The sequence below is a fragment of the Vicugna pacos genome, chromosome X, assembly GCF_048564905.1.
Source record: "Vicugna pacos chromosome X, VicPac4, whole genome shotgun sequence".
Lineage (NCBI taxonomy): Eukaryota > Metazoa > Chordata > Mammalia > Artiodactyla > Camelidae > Vicugna > Vicugna pacos.
This window is the reverse complement of record NC_133023.1, coordinates 109,501,371-109,507,370: the sequence shown is the minus strand read 5'-3', so window position 1 is coordinate 109,507,370 and position 6,000 is coordinate 109,501,371. Positions and strand designations below refer to the sequence as shown.

Below are 6,000 nucleotides of genomic sequence, written 5' to 3'. Positions count from 1 at the left end.
AGTTTGCTTAAGAAATTTTAATTTTATAAAGAATGCTACTTCCTTGGGAAGAAAAGTCTGTTTTGTTGAGCAACAGTGAAATTTGTGACTTTCAGATTTTCTTGTAGTTCTCTTTGCGAGCAATTAGCTACCTTCACAGCTGGGAGTTACAGGCAAGCTGAGAGTGGCAAGAGAAAAATTTGTTCAGGCATCAACGGGAAAACTGCATCGGACATTTTCCTGAAACTTACCTCTGTCTCAAGCAATCAGGTTGTATTAAACCTCAGTTGATACCTTACACATTTATCCAGTTCTGCATTAAGCCTCTAACATTTTTAGTGTTAGCACTGAATAAAGTGAGTAAATAGGCAACCGTCTTAAAAACCTGAGACAGGTCTACTTTATTTCCTCCACCTTTCTTTCCATCTCTTTCTTTCTGTGTCTTTAGCCATTTGGGGTGAGTAGTTTGAAGATGGTGCTCCCCAATAATCAGTAGTCTATCCAGCAGTCAGATGGACACCTTGGCATCTGTAACTTTAGTATCTCTTCACAGTAATGTCTGGATGTCCACTATTTTCCATTTCTATAGCCACCAGACAAGTGTAGGATTTTGTACAAAAATTGCAACAACTAAGTGGTTTCTGTACTATTTCTCCCCGATGGGGCCCATCCTACATAGAGTAGTTAAATCAATTTTCTCAAACATCATTTTTTCTTACTCAAGTTCTTAGAACGTTTATGGTTCATGTAAAATAGCAAATCCAAACTCATTGGTATAATCTTCAAAACTACTCCATATTGTTCTCATTTGCAATTTCCATAGTGATTCTCTTATTAGTTCCTGGTATAGGCCCTGCTGCAGACAAGCTAAACATGTTAAGTTGGGTTATCTTCTTGAATCTTCACACTGACTTTATGCTGCATAATTTTATCCTTACTCCCACTTCATAAATGAGGAAACTGAGGTTTATGGGCAATAAGAACTTTGTCCATGGGTAATGCAAGTTAGTGGCAAACCTGGAATTAGAATCAATGCTGATTCCAGAGTTAGTGCTGAATACTCAGTAGGCAGACTGTAGTGCCTTCAGCCCGTGTTTGAAGCAGGAACATACATTTTTTTTTCAAATTTGGTTTGATATTAAAGGAGAATGTTATGGAAAATAATTACAATAACTTTCTTAATCTTTATTATTTGACTATGTTTTCATTTTCCTCATTTGATGCTCTTGAACTCAGTCTCAATAGAAATACTTTGTGAGAAAAATGATAGATGCTTTATTTTATCTTTTCTAAACCTGGTGTTATGAAGAATTTAGAATGTACAAAGTAGATAGAATAGTATAATGAATCCCTATGTACTCAATACTCAGTCCCAATAATAATCAGTCCATTGTGTTTCTCCATACCTCCAGCCACTGCCCCCCTTCCATATTTAAGTAAGTCCCATTCATCATATCATTTCATCTGTAAATATTTTGGTATGTATCTCTAAAAGAACAGGACCATTTTTAAACATAATGACAATAGAATTATTTCACCTATACTATTACCAACAATCCCTTTAACAATGTCAAACATCCTGTCATTATAAAGATTTCTAATTGTCTCATGAATGGTAAATATTTTAGATACTATATATGAATTAGGATCCAAATAAGGTCTACACCTTGTGATCTGCTGTTCTTTCAAGTCTCTTTTAATCCACAAGTTACCCCACCATCTCTCTTCTTTTTCTTTGCAGTGTGTTGAAAAATTCGTGTTGTTTGTCTTGTAGAATTTCCCACAGTATGGACTTGGATGATTGCATTCCTGTGGTGTAGTTTAACAAGTTCCTTTGTCCTCTGTATTTCCTGTAAAATGGCAATTGGATCTAGAGACTTGATTGGATCTACAGATTTTTTTCCAGACTTACTTTATTCGTGGTGGTGTTGTCTTCCATTAGGAAGCATACAATGTCTGATTATCTCTCTAAATATATTTATATTTACTTAGGATATCATGTGTGATTATTTATCCATCATTTAATAAATGGTTCTATTTATTGGAATTCAGCTTCATCTTTCTTTAAAAAATCTAAGACTTCTCAGTTTCAGGTTCTTTAAAGTGGAGCTCTTGAAGTGACATTAGTGTAGAAGTCTAAATGTTTTTGCTTCTAATATCTTCTAATCTCTTAATAAAGCACTCAATTCAGTTTACATAGAAGTGAGAGTTTTTCTTTCCATATTTTATCTATTGACAAATTTAGGTTACCTAATTGCAATATAAGTAGACTGGAATACACAAATTTGGGAAGAAACACAACTGGCTTTTTATAAGCAAGCAGTTAAATTGGAGAATGAAGAAATGTATGGTTACCTGTAAGTTTCAGTGTGTCTTGGACATAAGTTGATATGTTTTACAATGAGGAATACAGAGTTAACATGGAAAGCTAGTTAAATAATGGTCAATTAAAAGAGCTTTTAGCACATTGCTGTCCAATAAAACTTTCTGTGATGATGGAGATGTTCCATATCTGCACTGCCCAATATAGTAGCCACTAGACACATGTGGCTATTGAGCACTTGAAATGTGGCTTCCATGAGACTGTGGAATTGAATTCTTAATTAATACTCTTTTTGGACAGCTCAGTTCTAGGACACAGAATCTACACTGAGGAATAACTGGCTCCAGAGTCTGATTCTAGAGCCTGCACCTTTAACCACAACATTATACTGCTCCCTAACCTGGTGTTTTTCAGCTTTTTTTTTTTAATGCATCAAAATACACTCATACTTATTTTCTTTTTTTTAAGCAAATGACAAAGACCCAGTTTACCAGCTTCACTTTTAAAAACCTAAGCTTAACATTACATATTTAAACAATTGTATGAAACCACAAGACCCCCAAATAGCCAAAACAATCTTGAGAAAAGAGAACAAAGATGGAGGTATTAAACGCCCAGACTTCAGACTATACTACAAAGCTACAGTTATCAAAACAGTATGGTATTGACACAAAAACAAACACATAGGTCAATGAAACAAGATAGAGAGCTCAGAAATAAACCCATGCACATATGGTCAGTTAATCTGTGACAAAGCAGCCAAAAAATACAATGAGAAAATAGTTTCTCTAATAAATAGTGTTGGGAAAACTGGACAGCTACATGAAAAAGAATGAAATTAGGACATTTTCTCACACCATATAAAAAAATGAACTCAAAATGGATTGAAGACCTAAATGTAAGACCTGAAATCATAAAACTCCTAAAAGAGCACATAGGCAGTACACTCTTTTACATAGGTCTTAGCAATTTTTTTTTGATCTGTCTCCTCAGGTGAGGGAAATAAGAGCAAAAATAAACATGTGGAACCTAATCAAATTTAAAAATTTTTGCACATTAAAGGAAACCATCAACAAAACAAAAATGCAACTCACTGAATGGGAGAAGATATTTGCAAATGATTTGTCTGATAAGGGGTTAATATCAAAAATATATAAAGAATTCATATGATTCAGTATTTTTAAAAAAATTTAAAAATGGGCAGAAGACTTGAATAGTCATTTTTCCAAAGAAGACATACTGATGGCCAGCAGACACGAAAGGATGCTCAACATCATTCATCATCAGGGAAATACAAATCAAAACCACAATGAGATATCACCTCACACCTGTCAGAAGGACTATCATCAAAAAGACAAAAAATAACAAGTCTTTGCAAGAATGTGGAGAAAACAAAGCCCTAGGACAGTGTTGGTGAGAATGTAAATTGGCATAGCTACTGTGGAAAACAGTATGGAGGTTCCTCAAAGAACTGAAAGTAGGACTACCATATGATCCAGCAATTCCACTCCTGGGTATATAGCCAAAGAAAATGAAAACACTAATTCAAAAAGATATGCACCCTAATGTTCATAGCTGTATTATTTACAATAGTCAAGATACAGAAGCAACCTAAATGTCCATCAACAGATGAATGGATAAAGAAGATGTGAAAAATATATATATTTATACACATACACATACACACACACACAATGGGATATTACTGAGCCATAAAAAAGTAAAAATAAAAATTTTGCCACCAACAACAGGGGTGGACCTGGATGATACTATGCTTACTTTGGTAAGTCAGAGAAAGATAAATACTGTCCGTTTTCACTTATATGTGGAATATAAAAAATAAAAAAGTGAATGAATATAACAAATCAGAAACAGTCTCACAGATAGAATAAATTAATGGCTACCAGTGGGGAGATGGGTGGGGAGAGGGACAAAATAGGTGAAGCAGATTAAGAGGTACAAACTACTAGGTATAAAATAAACAAGATACAATGATGTAATGTACAGTAAGAGTATATAGGCATTATTTTATAATACATTTATATGGAATATAATATATAAAAATACCAATCACTATATTTTACACACAAAACTAATATAACATTGTAAGTAAACTACACTTCAATAAAATAAACAATTATCAAAACTTACTAAGTTGCCAGCATTCATGCACAACTAGAAAACATCCTGTTTATATTAATTAAATGAGAAATGCATTACCATTAGTGCATTAATGTATTTCAGTACTAAATACTAAAAATATATATATATTTTATGGAAGATTTATCCTAGCAGTCTTCACAGCAGGCTTTCACTACGTGGCTCACATTTCAAACACAATAGAAAAGCAGGTCTGTGCTAGTGTTTGTGTAGGAAAGAGTCACAGCCACCCTGGATTACTTTTAATAGTAAAGCAAAGTGCATGCAGAGATGAACAACAATTTTAAAGACCAAAAAATGGTCCTATTATGTGTTCCTGACAATAAACTCAAAGTCTATAACCAACAGTGGCTAGGATGAGCTGTTTATAAATACTTCAGGTACAGTTATACTGAAAGTTGAGTTCATTTGACATCTTCAAAAAAAGTCCTGTTAACCCCCAAATGGAACTTGTTACAGTTAACATTTCTGTTAAATGCATGCGTTGAATTACTTGTTATCCAAGCATAGCAGCTGCTCCTTATTATTTATCCTTAACGACTTTAAATGGTCATCTTCAACTTCTGCTCTATCTTGACCATTCTCGACGCTACTCTTGGTAGTGATTTTTCTGCCATTAACAATTTCAGAAGTTGATAAAGATTTGAAGTTGCCCATCCAACTACTACCAAATGACATGGAAGAGTGAGACTCTGTGATTTAGTGAGCCGAAGGAGGTAAATCCTGTATCAAAGAAGCACATCTCCCTGCAAAAGATGGAAATCCACTGAAGGTAGAGAAAAAGACTCTGTGCCTCACCTTCTGCTTCCATTGGGGCTCCTCAATTCCAAAAAAAGTCCTCAAGAGGGTCTTTGAAGAAGTCGAATGAAAACGGATCCCTTCCACCAAAAAATCCCCCGAAGACGTCATCTGGGTTATGGAATGTAAAGCCAAACTGAAATGGATTGTTAAAATGACTTCCACTTTAACCTTCACCATTTAACCTTTCTTTGGTATATTTGTCATAGATGTTCTGTTTTTTAGCATCTGATAACACCTTGTACACCTCAGCTACTTGTTTGTACTTTCTCTCTGCTTATTCTTTATTCTCAGGGTTTGAATGTTCTCTCTGCTTAGTTTTTATTTTCAGGATTTTTATCTGGTTGCCACTTCAGCGCCAGTTTCTGATATGCTTTTTTAATAGCCTTAAAGGGCTGAGGCATGTCTTTGCACACCTAGAACATCATAGTAGTCCACCATGTTTTGATAGGCTGTTGAAACGATCCCTCATTTCTGGTTTTAGGGTCATCTATGTGGGACCTAGGATGCAGGAGCCGATGCCTGGAAGGCAGAGAAATAGGGCGTGGCCCGGGTCATCCCTTGGCTCATGCACTGCCATGCCACTGTTTCTCAGGACTTATTCTCATATGCCTTGGTCTTTGTGCATGATATCCCATCTAGCTGAAAATTGTACACTCCCAGTCTCCCAAACATCTTAGCCTGATGTGGTAACCAGACTATATGCAAGCCTCCAATAAACCACACCTTCCGAGTATTTA

General features: G+C 35.1%; 1 pseudogene; it reads right to left on the bottom strand.

Annotated features, from left to right (window-relative positions):
• Positions 1-4,951: 4,951 nt before the first annotated feature.
• LOC102545611 (dnaJ homolog subfamily B member 6-like) lies at positions 4,952-5,701 on the bottom strand (annotated as a pseudogene).
• Between the last annotated feature and the right edge of the window lie 299 nt (positions 5,702-6,000).